This window comes from Muntiacus reevesi, chromosome 22, assembly GCF_963930625.1.
Source record: "Muntiacus reevesi chromosome 22, mMunRee1.1, whole genome shotgun sequence".
NCBI lineage: Eukaryota > Metazoa > Chordata > Mammalia > Artiodactyla > Cervidae > Muntiacus > Muntiacus reevesi.
In genome coordinates this window covers 43168428-43185227 of record NC_089270.1, presented here as the reverse complement: position 1 = coordinate 43185227, position 16800 = coordinate 43168428, and positions in this window count along the sequence as shown.

The following is a 16800-nucleotide window of genomic DNA, read 5'->3' as shown; positions in this document are numbered from 1 at the left end:
AATGGGTATATCTTTCCTTTCCTCCTTTGCTTTTCGCTTCTTGTCTTTTCACAGCTATTTGTAAGGCCTCCTCAGACAGTCCTTTTACTTTTTTGCATTTCTTTTTCTTGGGGATGGTCTTGATCCCTGTCTCCTATACAATGTCACGAACCTCTGCTCATGGTTCATCAGGCACTCTATCAGATCTAGTCCCTTAAATCTATTTCTCACCTCCACTGTATAATTATAAGGGATTTGATTTAGGTTATATCTGAATGGACTAGAGGTTTCCCCTGCTATCTTCATTTTAAGTCTGAATTTGGCAATAAGAAGTTCATGATCTGAGCCATAGTCTTGTTTTTGCTGACTGTGGAAGGCATATCCATCTTTGGCTCCAAAGAATATAATCAATCTGATTTCAGTGTCAACCATCTGGTGATGTCCATGTGTAGAGTCTTCTCTTGTGTTGTTGGAAGAGGGTGTTTGCTATGACCAGTGCATTCTCTTGGCAGAACTCTGTTAGCCTTTGCCCAGCTTCATTCTGTATTCCAAGGCCAAATGTGCCTGTTGCTCCAGGTGTTTCTTGACTTCCTACTCTTGCATTTCAGTCCCCTCTAATGAAAAGGACATCTTTTTTGGGTGTTAGTTCTCAAAGGTCTTGTAGGTCTTCATGCTGCTGCTGCTGCTCCTGCTAAGTCGCTTCAGTCGTGTCCGACTCTGTGTGACCCCATGGACGGCAGCCCACCAGGTTCCCACGTCCCCGGGATTCTCCAGGCAAGAACACTGGAGTGGGTTGCCATTTCCTTCTCCAATAGGTCTTCCTAGAACCATTCAATTTCAGCTTCTTCAGCATTGCTGATCGAGGCATAGACTTGGATTACCGTGATATTAAATGGTTTGCCTTGGAAACGAACAGAGATCATTCTGTCGTTTTTGAGACTGCACCCAAGTACGGCACTTTGGACTCTTTTGTTGACTCTGATGGCTACTCCCCCCATTTCTTCTAAGGGATTCTTGCCCACAGTAGTAGATATAATGGTCATATGAGTTAAATTCACCCATTCCAGCCCATTTTAGTTCTCTGATTCCTAGAATATCACTAAACGTTCCTAAACGTTCACTCTTGCCATCTCCTGTTTGACCACTTTCAATTTGCCTTGATTCATGGACCTAACATTCCAATTTTCTCTGCAATATTGCTCTTTACAGCATTGAACCTCGCTTCTATCACCAGTCACATCCACAACTGGGTGTTGTTTTTGCTTTGGTTCCATCCCTTCATTTTTTTCTGGAGTTATTTCTCTACTGATCTCCAGTAGCATATCGGGCACCTACCGACCTGGGGAGTTCATCTTTCAGTGTCCTATCTTTTTGCCTTTTCATACTGTTCATGGAGTTCTCAAGGCAAGAATACTAAAGTGGTTTGCCATTCCCTTTTCCAGTGGACCACATTTTGTCAGAACTCTCCACCATGACCCCTCCATCTTGGGTGGCCCCACACGGCGTGGCTTAGCTTCACTGAGTTAGACAAGGCTATGGTCCATGTGATTAGATTGGTTAGTATTCTGTGATTGTTGTTTCAGTCTGTCTGCCCTCAGAAGCCCTCTCTCAGTGCCTACTGTCTTACTGGGATTTCTCTCACCTTGGACGTGGGGTGTCTCTTCATGGCTGCTCTAGCATCGCGCAGCTGCGGCTCCTTACCTTAGACATGGGTTACCTACTCAAGGCTGCCACTACTGACCTTGGACGTAGGGTATCTCCTCTGGGTTGCTTGCCGCCTCTTTAGGTACTTACTGAAAATTGGATCACATCACCATTATGTTATGTTTCTTCTCTCTCTGCATTTGCCTTCTCTTTTTTTTCCCTATTCTTTTAAAGTTTAATTCATCTTCAAGCCAAAATGTCTTTAATTCTCTAGACTCTGTCTTTTATTTTTCTTTATTCCTCTTTTACCTAAGCTACTGCAGTTTGAAATTCCTAGCACCTAGTTGCCAATACTGGCAGAATCACGCATGCAGGCATTCAGGTTGTATACCACACAGGAGGATCATAACTAAAAGATAAACCTTGAAAAAATTAACTGAGATGACAATTTACAGGTGAAATCCATAATCTGAGGTCACTCAGTTGTGGAATGGCTGGGGAGAGCTCCCTCCTTCGTGAACTCCTGTCTGCACTCATGGAGAGTACCAGTGAACTAGCATACACTCTAGCAATTGTCCACACTCCCACTTGACTACAGTCTGAGCATTTCTTTGTATCAGCTGCCTATTTTCACAAAATGCCATGTAACAAACAACTCTGAGTGGCTTATAAACAACAAGCTTTTAGCTCTTGCTCATGTATCTTTAAGTTTGCTGGAATATGGTTGATCTAGACTGAGCTGGGCTGGATTGGGCTGGGCTAGGCTCCAAGCTTCAGATTGAATTCAGGTTTGCTCCACATCTCTCTTCCACCTTTAACCAGTTACTACTCAAATTCTTCATTCTTAATGGTCAAACACAGGAACACAAAGGGCAAATCCAACCGTGCAAGCCTACTTCAAACATCTGTCCACATCAGGTTCACTAACAACCCACTGGTCAAAATAAGTCACTACACTACACCAAGTCCACAGGCAAAGTGCAGGGAAGTAGATTCCATGCACCGTGAAGTCTTATCAAGGATGTGAATGTGTATTAGGAACACAAGGGAATGATAGAGACCAACAACTCAGTCTGTTAACAACAAACTCCTCACGTTGCTTTTCTTGCTCTCCTGCTACTCTCAGGAGTCTTGAGTCCTCTGACTTTGTCTCCTCAACTAGATGGAGCTGGGAGTTTGGCTGTCTGCCTGGGCTCTGGAAATCTCCCTTAGGGGGAGTTATTCAGGTTGTGTAATAATATACTACCAACTTTTTTTAACTTTAAAAAAGGCATGCTTCTTTAAAATTCATATCAAGGTATTGCATAGGCAAGGAGTTGACAGCCCCACAGAGGGGCTATGTCCACAGTCACCCGCTTTCATTCCAAGGTCCTCAATTGTATATTTACTAGTCAACCATAAAAGAGAATGAAATATTGCCATTTGCAGCAACGTAGATGGACCTAGAGAATACTATACTAAGTAAATTAGACAAAGAAAGACAAATACTATATCAGTTGTATGTGTCATCTGAAAAAATAATACAAATGAATCTATGTACAAAACAGAAACAAACTCAGACATAGAAAAAATTTATGGTTACCAAAGGGAAAAGGGAGAAGAGGAGGAATAAATCAGGAGTATGGGATTAACAGAAACAAGCTACTGTGCATAAAATAGATTAGGAACAAGAATTTACTGTATGGCACAGGGGAATCTACTCAAAATCTTGTAATAAACTACAATGGGAAATAACCTAAAGATAGATAGATATACAAACATATATATATATATATATATATATAAAACTTTCACCTTTCAGTCCCTTGTAGCACATACTATAGTACCTGCCCTAATAGATGTCTTATAAATATAAAGATGAGGTGTTTAGCAGACCAGTTTTTTTTTTTTTTGTAAGAAAGAGAACTTTTAAGCAAGTAGCAAATGTGTCTATGATCCTATAAGCCCACTGACTCGTTGACCATGAAGTCTGGTTGTGGGAGAAGCTTACAAGCTTGCAACCTGGGGATAAGCAGAGCCCAGTACTGATGGAACACAGACTAATTTTTTTCCCACAACCTCTAAGAAAAGCTTATTCATGAGCCAAGAGCAACCATTTGTCCCTTCTTGGGGAAATTTGAGCCAAGCAATTATAAATTCATTATTTCCCAGATACTATAGGGATGCTTAAAAACAATTTTTAAGAATCTTATGTAATATCTTTTAATCATCTCATTCTCTACCCCTAAAATCCTACTTAAAGAAAACTTCACTGCAAGTAGCGTGGTGATTGTCAGGGACTGGGAGAGGGAAAATGAGGATTTATTGTTGAGCGAGTTTCAGTTTTGCAAGTTTTAATATTTTGCCTGAAGATTCTAGAGAAAAACAGGTAACAGGCTTATTGCAGAAGTACCAGAGTTAATGCACAATTCTAGGGGGAGAAATAATCTTGGGGACTCTCCTAGAAAGCCCTTGACACTCAAAGACCTTCATCATTGGTACAAATTACTTATCTATACTGCTTGTCACTAAGTAACAATAACACCAACAAACCTTATCTTTGTACAGTCTAAATGCCACTTATCAGAAAGTTACTTACTGACTGGTGTTTAAACATTGATTTTCCATAAAAACAAACACAGTCAAGCTATTTAGTATTTATCTTGATTTGCTTACACTTGTAGGGTGCATGTCTAGGCTTGCCAACAGCATTGCTGCTAAATTCCTCAAGTGCAGAGAGGAGAGAAATATTGTGTCCAGGACCTGACCTGAGTATTAACGAAGTCACCCTGAGCATCATTAACCTCTACTTCAAGCCAAAACATGTGGTGTATTTTTGTCCATAAAAGTGGTCAATTCCCAGAAGAGATTCCAAATGAGGTGAGAGATATCTCTGCACTTCTGAGAGAATCTCTGTGAATGTAAATAGGGAGCTTAGCCCTGTGCCTTTTATTTTAATATCACCCTATAATACATACATTGAATAAGGCAACTGCATAAAAAAAAGCTTCATGATACAATGTGATTCTGCAAGCCAACTTCTGCCTTCCTTATGGTATTTGTATGCCTTTTTTATTATTTTTCTATCTTGTTCAAATGTGCATCTATATCTGGTTAATACCTATTTTAGTATTTATTTAATGAATAGCAATACAGATACCTACCATCCTCATTTAGTGTCTACCTGACTTCCTTCTGCAAGGCTGTAAAGAAGTGGGAAGTATCCTGTGGGGATAATTACATCTGTTTCTAATTAAAAAAAAAAAAAAAAAACAAGCACTGACTGCTTTTTGTGTGTTCCAGCAGAAGCTCTTCTCTCACGCTGTCACCGTTGAGGCCATTGATAAAGAAAGAATCTGGAAAGTGGAGTGCTAGAATCCTCATTGCCCCAAAATAATTTTCTTGGTATTCTTTGTGTTAATACCAATGATCTGACATCTCTGAAAAATTGTTCTTCCTTCATTAGACAGGTATGTGCATAATAAGCTATAAGAAAACAAAGCTAAGAAATAGAAAAGAGAAATATCAAAGTAACAGACATAATAAAAAGTCCCCAAAATTAGGAAGAAGAAAAAAATGAAATTACATAAACCCATATGATTTCTTCAAATGTATAAAGACTCCTTGACCTAATACCCAAAGTCAATAACTCAAATTAAGGGTCAGTTAGGACTGCAAAAGTGTATTATCCCTCAACCTGCTTCTGTGAGATCTACGGAGTTTTCCACCAAAGTCCACAAAGCTCACCCATTTGTACTTCACCAGGCAGAGTCCTGGATTTAGCAGGACATGTCTTTCCTTCTTCCTCGGGGCTCACAACCTGAGAAAAAGGGGCTCCCCCTCTCCCACCAAAAGGGGTGAAATGAGTGTGGGTTACTCTGAGGGCTCTGAAATCAAGTCTCCACAAGCTTCATACCTCTGCTTTACTGGTGCAGATATTGAGAGTGATTTCTCTGAGGAAACGATTAAGTTTCTGCCAATATTATTAGGTAATTTTGCCTATACTGTTCAAATATCAATACTCACTTTTCTCAGAGACTTCCCTAGGAGTGCAGTGGCCAAGACTCTGCTGTGTTCCCATACAGGGGTCCCAGGCTCCATCCCTGGTCAGGGAACTAGAACCTGCATGCTACAACAAAGATTGACGTTTCTGCATGCTATAACTAAGACCAGGTGCTGCCAAATAAATAAATACTTTTCAAAAAAAGAAAACAAACTTATAAAAAATATTTGCTACTCTTGGTCATTTATAAAAAAACTTTTCCCTTGGAACTCATTAACAACGAAAAGTTTATTTCATGCTATGCAAATACAAGATTGCATCCTACATGATCATGTTACTATATGTGGCCTTTGGCCTATGAAAGGGAAGCAGGACCTCAGGGCCTGAGGGACTATTTTACGTCTTTTGAGAACATAAATCTACCCAATTTAATTTTCTAAACAACCTGCATGTAACTACCATTTGTTATGTGCCGAGTAAAGTGCGAGAGTTTTACATGAAATATATCTCAGCAAATTGTAGAACAGTTCCAAAAGATGGTGATTATTATCTTAAACTTACAGATCGTAAATTAAAGCTCAGAAGAGTTATTTGCCTGTTGTCATTGAACTAATAAAGACCAGATTGAAACCCAGGTCTGCATGACCCCAGTGACCATATACTTTCCACTATCTCATGCTGCTTCCCAAGTCTACTTTATGCAGAGGACTATAGCAATATGAAAAGAATATGAATAATATTCATATTCATATGAAGAGTAATATGAGGAGAATATGAATATTTACTGAAATATTACTATGTGTCCTTGGGCTAAATAATTAAACTTTGTCTTCATTTTCTAATCTTTAAAATAAGGATAAGAAAGATTCCTACCTCATTAATTATTAGTAGTTATTACATGTAAAGTGAGATGAGTGCAATTGTGTGGTAGTTTGAGCAGTCTTTGGGATTGCCTATCTTTGGGATTGGAATGAAAACTGACCTTTTCTAGTCCTGTGGCCACTGCTGAGTTTTCCAAATTTGCTGGCATATTGAGTGCAGCACGTTCACAGCACCAAATAGCCCAACTGGAATTCCATCATCTCCACTGGCTTTGTTCGTAGTGATTCTTCCTAAGGCCCACTTGACTTCACATTCCAGGCTATCTGGCTCTTGGTGAATGATCACACCATCATGATTAACTGGGTTGTGAAGATCTTTTTTGTACAGTTCTTCTGTGTATTCTTGCCACTGCTTCTTAATATCTTCTGCTTTGGTTAGGTCCATACCATTTCTGTCCTTTATTGAGCCCATCTTTGCATGAAATGTTCCCTTGATATCTCTAATTTTCTTCAAGAGATCTCTAGTCTGTCTCATTCTGTTGTTTTCCTCTATTTCTTTGCACTGATCCCTGAGGAAGGCTTTCTTATCTCTCCTGGCTATTCTTCGGAACTCTCTGCATTCAAATGGATATATCTTTCCTTTTCTCCTTTGCTTTTCACTTCTCTTCTTTTCACAGCTATTTGTAAGGCCTCCTCAGACAGCCATTTTGCTTTCTTGCATTTCTTTTTCTAGGAGATGGTCTTGATCCCTGTCTCCTGTACAATGTCACAAACCTCCGCTCATGGTTCATCAGGCACTCTGTCTATCAGATCTAGTCCCTTAAATCTATTTCTCACTTCCACTGTATAATTATAAGGGATTTGATTTAGGTCATACCTGAATGGACTAGTGATTTTCTCTGCTTTCTTCAATTTAAGTCTGAATTTGGCAATAAGGAGTTCATGATCTGAGTCACGGTCAGCTCCCAGTCTTGCTTTTTGCTGACTGTAGAGAGCTTATCCATCTTTGGCTCCAAAGAATTTAATCAATCTGATTTCAGTGTTGGCCATCTGGTGATGTCCATGTGTAGAGTATTCTCAAGTGTTGTTGGAAGAGTGTGTTTGTTATGACCAGTGAGTTCTCTTGCACTTATCTCACACGCTAGTAAAGTAATGTTCAAAATTCTCCAAGCCAGGCTTCAACAATATGTGAACCGTGAGCTTCCAGATGTTCAAGCTGGTTTTAGAAAAGGCAGAGGAACCAGAGATCAAATTGCCAACATCTACTGGATCATCGAAAAAGCAAGAGAGTTCCAGAAAAACATCTATTTTTGCTTTATTGACTATGCCGAAGCCGTTGACTGTGTGGATCACAATAAACTATGGAAAATTCTGACAGAGATGGGAGTAACAGACCACCTGACCTATCTTCTGAGAAATCTGTATGCAGGTCAGGAAGCAACAGTTAGAACTGGATATGGAAAAATAGATTGATTCCAAATAGGAAAAGGATTACATCAAGGCTGTATATTGTTATCCTGCTTATTTAACTTTTATGCAGAGTACATCATGAGAAATGCTGGGCTGGAGGAAGCACAAGCTGGAATCAGGATTGCCAGGAGAAATATTAATAAGCCAGACACCACCCTTATGGCAGAAAGTGAAGAAAAACTAAAGAGCCTCTTGATGAAAGTGCAAGAGGGGAGTGAAAAAGTTTGCTTAAAGCTCAACATTCAGAAAATTAAGATCATGGCATCTGGTCCCACCACTTGATGGCAAAAAATGGGGAAACAGTGGAAACAGTGACTGACTTTATTTTTCTGGGCTCCAAGATCACTGCAGATGGTGACTGCAGCCATGAAATTAAAAGACGCTTATTCCTTGGAAGGAAAGTTATGACCAACCTAGACAGCATATTAAAAAGCAGAAACATTACTTTGCCAACAAAGGTCCGTCTAGTCAAGGCTATTGTTTTTCCAGTGTTCATGTACGGATGTGAGAGTTGGACTATGAAGAAAGCTGAGCGCCGAAAAATTGATGCTTTTGAACTGCGGTGTTGCAGAAGACTCTTGAGAATCCCTTGGACTGCAAGGAAATCCAACCAGTCCATCCTAAAGGAAATCAGTCCTGAGTGTTCACTGGAAGGACTGATGCTGAAGCTGAAACTCCAATAGTTTGGCCACCTGATCTGAAGAGCTGACTCATTTGAAAAGACCCTGATGTTGGGAAAGATTGAAGGTGGGAGGAGAAAGGGATGACAGAGGATGTGATGGTTGGATGGCATCACTGGCTCAATGGACATGAAATGTAAACTCCGGGAGTTGGTGATGGACAGGGAGGCCTGGTGTGCTGCTGTCCATGGAGTCACAAAGAGTAGGACATGACTGAGCGACTAAACTGAACCGAACTGAACATGTAAACTACATATAATACTACATAGAATATAGTAAGTGAGTTGATATGAGTACTAGGCACTGGAAATATATCAGCAAATGAGACATAAATCCTTGTCTTCATAAAATTTCATTCTGGAGAAAGGGAAAGAACAAGTAGACAAATCAGCAAATAACATGTATATATCTGATGTAATACCATAGTATTTCAGGATGTAATAAGAGCCACAAAGAAATACTAAGGAAAAATGGAAGATACGAATGTTAGATTGAGGCACTATTTTAAACAGGGCCTTCATGGAAGGCTTTGTTGAGGTAACCTTAAGCAGTGACATGAAAGGGATACAGTAGTGAGCCGTGCATATATTTAATGGTAAAATTTCCATGCAAGGGAAAAGCAAGAACAAAGGATCAGTTTGCCTGAACTTTTTTAAACTTTTTATTTTATTTATTTTAAAAATTTCTTATTTTGTAGCTGAATAACAATGTTGTGATAGTTTCAGGCATAGCTTCAGCCATACACATACATGTATCCATTGTTCCCCACACTCCCCTCCCATTGCCTGGACTTTTCAAGGAACAACAAGGAGGTCTAAGGAGCTAGAGAAGAGTACCCAAGGAGAGTGGTAGAAAATGAAGTCCTGGTGAGTGGGGAAAGGGGGAGATTGTGCAGGATTTCATAGGTCATTGTAAGAAATTTGAGGATTCTGAGCAAGGGGTAACATTATATGGCTCATGTTTTTAAAAGGGTCCCTCTAGTAGCTGTGTTAGGAAGACACGGTAGAGAGAGCAGCAGTAATTCAGGAGAGACAAGATCTTGGCAATAATCAAGGAAAGAGTACCAATGGAGATGGTAGGCAGTGGTCAGATTCTGGAAATACTCTCAATGTAGAACCCCGAAGATTTCTTGAGAGATCGGATGTAGAATGTGAGTGGAAGACAGGAGTCAAGGACTGGCCTGAGCAGCTGAGATGACAGAGATAACGTTAACTCAAATGGAGAAAACTCAGGGAGAAACTGTGTTTAGAAATCTTCTGCATATCATTTTTTTTTCAGTGTTATATCATTTTAAATCCTTTCAGCCTCACCATAGTCCAGGTGTTGCTGCAGTGATCAATTTTGTGCAGACATCAATCTGAAGATCATCTCTCAAGAGCACTATTATATCCAACACCTTCCTTCCCTCCCTTCCTGCCTCTAATGTGGGATACTACAGAAACTAGCCCTCCATACACATGTGCAGTTAGAAGCATGCGGTGCTTCTGACCAATGGCAGACAGGAGCCAATGAATAAATGCTTCCTCTTTGTTCTTCTTCACTTTAGTAGAGAATTCTGAGACACGTTTCATAAGGATTCTCAGAAAGTTCCACAGTATCAATCAACATATGGCATTTGTTAACTCAATAATGAATCCTTGTATTGGCTTTTTGTGCCTTCTTTATTTTGTTTCCTCTGAGCCCCTTATTCTATTCCCTGGACTCATATTCTCAAACCAACCACCAACACATAAGCCTTTGTTTGGGGCTCTGCTTTCAGGGGAGAGCTTCCCTGTGGCTCAGCTGGTAAAGAATCCGCCTGCAAAGCGGGACACCTGGGTTTGATCCCTGGGTTGGGAAGATCCCCTGGAGAAGGGAAGGGTACTCACTCCAGTATTCTGGTCAGGAGAATTCTATGGACTATATAGTCTATGGGGTCTCAAAGAGTCAGACACGACTGAGCGACTTTCACTTTCACTTTCAGGGGAGCCCCGGGCATCAAAAATGACTTCAAAAAGCAAAGCCTCAGTAAGAGATTTTGGAGGCAGATCTTACAACACTGATCACAAGACAATAAGGACCCCTGCTGGTGGTTAAGTGGTTGTTGATAAGTTGCAAGTGGTGCCAACTCCTGGCATACAGTAGTAGCAAAGCTAATTACCAGGACTTTACTATAGTAGATTAGAATGAAGAGCAGACAGAAAATGAAGCATTGAATTACACAGTGGCTATGATACTTGAGCATTGTGGAAGCAATGATAGTGTATGGGCTAACAGTGATAGGGCTGCTGCTGCTAAGTCGCTTCAGTCATGTCTGACTCTGTGCGACCCCATAGACAGCAGCCCACCAGGCTCCACCATCCCTGGGATTCTCCAGGCAAGAACACTGGAGTGGGCTGCCATTTCCTTCTCCAATTCATGAAAGTGAAAAGTGAAAGTGAAGTCGCTCAGTCGTGTCAGACTCTTTGAGACCCCATGGATAGCAGCCCACCAGGCTCCTCTGCCCATAGGATTTTCCAGGCAAGAGTACTGGAGTGGGCTGTCAGTGCCTTCTCTGAATGATAGGGCTAACAATAAAATCTTGGCCCATTGTGAAAGCCAGAAGCCTCTAGGGCACAGTAACCAGCAAGCAGACTGTGCTAAAAACCAGTTACACTATATAATCCTAAGGGTAGCAGAGCTGCAAAGCAGTCTAAATGCACAGCGTTGAGATATCACCCATGTCAAAACTACAGCCCTGGTAGGAAAACAATGAGGTCTTGAGATCTAGAATGGCGATATTTGTGTGCCCATGTCTTATAATCTTAAAAGCTCAGATTTTTTTGTCATCCTGTCAACAGTCTCCTTTCTTTTGATAAAGGAAAGCAGCCTCTCCTTGCCAAGAAATACTGCAAAGAGTATATCTGAGGCAAGTGTCTTATATATGACCTTATTTTCCCCAATATCCTCCCAACTGCCACTGCTTCAAGCCTGTAACCAGTGTCAGATCTCAGCACAACCTACTTGGGGATTGCAACCCCTGCTCCAGGGAGAATCAGACCAGAATTATTCAATCTCAGTACTAGTGACATTTGGGGCTGGATAATTCTTTGTTGTGGAGGCTGTCCTGTGTATTGTAGGTGTTTAGCAGCATCCCTGGCCTCTACTCATTAGATGTTAGTAGAACTCTCTCAGTAATGACAATCAAAAATGTTTCCAGACAGTACCAACTGTCCCTTGGGCATCAAAATCACCCCATTGAGAATCACTGAGCTATAGATAAAGACCTGCAAAGCTGTCTAACATAACCAATAGAAACCAGGGGATTATATACAAGAGTAAATATTTAGAGTGTTAAAACACAGGAGTCAAGTTTTAAGGCTAGGTAGGAGAGAATTTATGACATGGGGCCATTTACTTGTGATTGTGGATTTAAAGTTTGACAAGGATGCCTGGACTCAGTCCTAATACAATCCCTTCATGACTCCTTAAAGCTTGGCTATGCTAATGGCCTGTGCTAAATGAGATGTTAGAACAACTCTGAATGAGTATTGAGAAAGGAATCAGAAGACTCAGGGGAGTGGGAGTGTTAGAATGAATTTATTATGTGAGACAAAAGAGCCACCAGAATATGTTTCCCAGAAGTAAGGATGTTGAAACAAACTTATTGTAAAACTAAAGTACCTATCAGCTGGCTATGTTGCCCAGAAGGGCCATGATGCACGTTGACTAATGCTCAGACTATTTGTTCCTGCAGATCTAATGGTACTTGAGGGATCTGTGATGGATAAGAGCCCTGTGTGAAATTTCTGGAAAGCTCCCAGTAAGAGAGCTGCAGCACAGAACCTGAGTATTCTGCAAGGCCATGCTTGAGCCAGAAAACCATTCCCCACTGGGAACACTAGCGCTGTCTATCATGAGCTGGATGTTATCAGATCCACGAAGTCATAAGTGCATGAGTGCAGTCGCAATTGGTTGAAGAATATGAACAGTGTAGGGCTGAGCCCGAGAAGTCCAGAAGACACAAGTCAATTACACGAAAGGGTGACTCAGACTTCCAGGGAACTTCCATAGCACTGGCGCCTCTTCTTCAACGTACTCCTCTGCCCTCCTGGGGCTCGCTACAACTCCCCATCTCAGAATGAAAAGTTTAAGTGTGGTTCACAGATGTGCTGGTGTGTAGGAAAAACTGAACTGTGGTTGTGCAAAGCCCCACTCAGGGATGGCTTTAAAGAACAAAGGTGAAGGGAAATCTTGCCAGTTGGCAGAGCTCAGGGCAGTATGCTTCATCGCATGTTTTTAGAGAGAAGTGGCCTGATGTACAAACATTCAGAGTCTCCTAGGTTTGTCTTTCTTGCCTGAAGCGACTCTGCCAACATTCACAATCACCAGGATGATAGCACTCCTGATTGTTACCCTAACCGAGGAATATATTTTACAGCCATAACAAAAAGTGACAATACACGCATGACCATAGACTCCACTGATATGGTCATATCCCTCATCACTCAGAAGCAGCCAGCTTCTGATGTGGTAAATGCCTCCAATCAACCAATAAAGACATAGCTAAAGACATAGCTCTGGAAAGCCCGGAATGGGAGCAGGATTGGCCCATTTTATCATCACTCCCAGTGACTCACGGAATTTGTGTTTCCTGCCTCTCAAATCCAGGCTTTGCTGGATTATATTAATTAGCTCTCCAGGGGTTGGGTGGGGGCTTCCCTGGTGGCTCAGTGGTAAAGAATTCTCCTGCCAATGCAGGAGACGTGGGTTTGATCCCGGGTCAGTAAGATCCCCTGGAGAAGGAAATGGCGACTCATTCTAGTATTCTTGCCAGGGAAATCCCATGGACAGAGGAGCCTGGTGGGCTACAGTTTGCAAAAGACTCACAAAACAGTTGGACACGACTTAGCAATTGAACACCAACACAAGCACGAGGGGTTGGGTGGAGGAGGCTTCACTGAACTTGAAACTCCCTATCATTTGGTTGCTTTGAGTTTCTCATGATAGTAGTCCAGCCAGCAACGGAGGCGTGACTGCTGGTGGGAGTAATCGACTGTGACTAGCAAAGGATCTGGGATTGTTGTTATACAATAGCAGTGGGGAGGGTAAGTCTGGAATCCAAAGAATTCAACAGAGGCTAAGGGGCTTTCCTGGTGTCTCAGAGGTTAAAGCGTCTGCCTGCAGTGCAGGAGACCTGGGTTCAATCCCTGAGTCAGGAACATCCCCTGGAGAAGGAAATGGCAACCCACTCCAGTATGCTTGCCTGGAGAATCCCATGGAGGGAGGAGCCTAGTAGGCTATAGTCCATGGAGTCGCAAAGAGTCAGACACGACTGAGTGACTTCACTTGGGATAAGTTGAACAGGCAATCACACAATCATGGCCCAACAAGAGGGAGGAAAACAAAGGCTGAAGGTTCCAGTTGCTTCACATCAGGTGATGTGCTGGCTAAGGGTGAAGGGAGGTAAGGATGGGGAGTAGAGCAGGGAGCTCATGAGAACAAGTACAGTCTTGGCATCAGTGAAGCAGCAAGGATTGAAGCTTATTCCACCAACTCTCTTATATTAAGTCTTTGCAGAGGTTGCAGGTGTCCCTCACCTTGAAGGGGACTGTAAAGGACTGGACTTAACAAATGGCCAAGCAGATATGAATGGTACAAAGACTGGACTGAAATGGACACCATCTGTGTATCTTCTGTCACCGTTTCAAATCCTTCAGCCTCTCATTCCAACCACTGCTGCAGCAACCTGCTCTAAACAGTCCGATGAACTGTGGACAAGTACACCATGGCAGCGCATCTCCTCCTCCTTCCTGCCTCAGGACTTCTCTGCCTCGGGAATCAGCCTAATCTTCACAACCGTGCATTTGAGAAGTGTGGAGTACTTAATGGCTAGGGGCCTTCATGTTTGATCAAAGGTAGACCAGAACTGACAGATAAATGCTTCTCCCACTCTTGGTTTCAGTGGACAGTTTTGAGACTTACCTCATGACTTTTCCAGAAGGTACTAAAGGATCAAGAAAACAGACATGGTGGCGACCAACTGAACAAACATCCTTACACCGCCTCTCTCTCTTCCTTGTTTTACTTCCCCTCCCTCATCTCTCACTCTTGTTGCCTGGGATCAAAACCCCAGATAAAATACTGTGCCTCCACTTGGAGAGGACTCCAGGAGAGGAAGTAAGAAATGGCAATTCACTTCCCAACTCTGAAGAGAGCTGTAAACATACAAGTTAAAATAATAATAATAATAGGACAAAATAGCACATGCAATTGTCCTATAAAGAGTGATCACAGAGTAAGTGTTCTGGGCCTGAACAGGAAGGACCCAAGAGGCCTTTTTAAAGATCAGATCCTGCTCTTAAAAGGGAAGTCATTCAATGAAACTGAAAAGTATTTCAAGTAGTATTGACCAGAGAATATTGATCTCAGTAGCAAACAGGTCCCTACTATTTCTGCAGACTTTTCCACCAAATTATATCTTCAGATACACACTGAAAGATACCTTGCATATCTCATTTTGTCCCTTTCTCAGTGAACCCATCTTGAAAGAGTGAGTTACACACTCTTTTGCATTTCCATGGTGTTTCATCTTTTTTTTTTTCTACTTTTATGGTTTGGTTTACCACACTAGACTGTAATTTATCCATCTATTTAATTCTGTCTCTCCAATGACAGTGGGAGAGACAGACCCCCTTCTCAGCGGGATCCCCGACTTTGTATCTCCAATCCCTGGCACTTAGGTGTCTCTGTTTCTCAAATAAACAAATGCTTGCACCAAAGGGTTCCTGCAGAACCCTTGCAAAGGATGGTACTGAGCTGAAGTGAAGAAATCACTCCTTTGAAATACCAACACATTTATCTGGCCTGTATCTCTCCTTGGTCATTTATTTTGTCTTATTTTATATATATTTATATGTATATCTTATTTGGCCCTATCATACCATGAACCTCTTCAGGGTAAGAGTCATATCAGATCACCTCCACACCTCCATCAGAGTACCTGGCATAAAACACGTGCTAGGAATATGAACTACATAAATAACTTGCCTTGCAACCAACAACATTGGCATTATCTGTGCTTCCTAAACTTACACATGCATAGGCGTCATCCTGTTAAGACACAGATTACCATTCAGTAGATCTGAAGTAAGCCTGAGAGCTGCATTTTCTAAAGAACTTCCAGATGATCCTCAAGAAGCTGCTCTACACACCAATTTTAAAATGTCAACATCACTACATCAATGGATCTCTACAGCATATGAGACTCTTCCTGAAAGATATTAAATGCGCTGGTGGGGACTTGCCTGGTGGCCCAGTGGTTAAGACTCCATGCTTCCACTCCAGGGGGTACAGGTTCCTTTCCTGATTGGAGAAGGAAGATCCTGCATACTGTGGGGCCTAAAAAAATTAAGAGAGAAAGAAGAAGAAAAAAGTGCTGGTATCTTGGCCCCAGCAAGATACCTCCTTCCCCCTCCCCCATTCTGATTTAACTCATTTAAACTCTCCATGCTATAATCTGCAAGTATCTAGATTTAGATTTAAAGCAAGAGAGTTTGAAAAAAAACATCTACTTCTGCTTTATTGACTACACCAAAGCCTTTGACTGTGTGGATCACAACAAACTGGAAAATTCTTCGAGAGATGGGAATACCAGACCATGTTACCTGACTTCTGAAAATCTGTATACAGGTCAAGAAGCAACAGTTAGAACAGGACATAGAACAACAGACTGGTTCCAAGTTGGGAAAGGAGTGTGTCAAGGCTGTAGATTGTCACCCTGCTTATTTAACTTATATGCAGAGTATATCATGTGAAACACCAGGCTGGATGAAGCACAAGCTGGAATCAAGATTGCCAGGAGAAATATCAATAACCTCAGATATGCAGATGACACCACCCTTATGGCAGAAAGTGAAGAACTAAAGAGGCTCTTGATGAAAGTGAAAGAGGAGAATTAAAAAGCTGGCGTAAAGCTCAACATTCAGAAAACTAAGATCATGGCATCCAGTCCCATCACTTGATGGCAAATAGATGGGGAAACAGTGGAAACAGTGGCCGACTTTACTTTGGGGGGCTCCAAAATCACTGCAGATGGTGACTGCAGCCATGAAATTAAATGATGCTTACTCCTTGGAAGGAAAATTATGACCAACCTAAACAGCATATTAAAAAGCAGAGACATTGCTTTGCCAACAAAGATCCCTCTCATCAAGGCTATGGTTTTTCCAGTGGTCATGTTTGGATGTGAGAGTTGGACTATAAA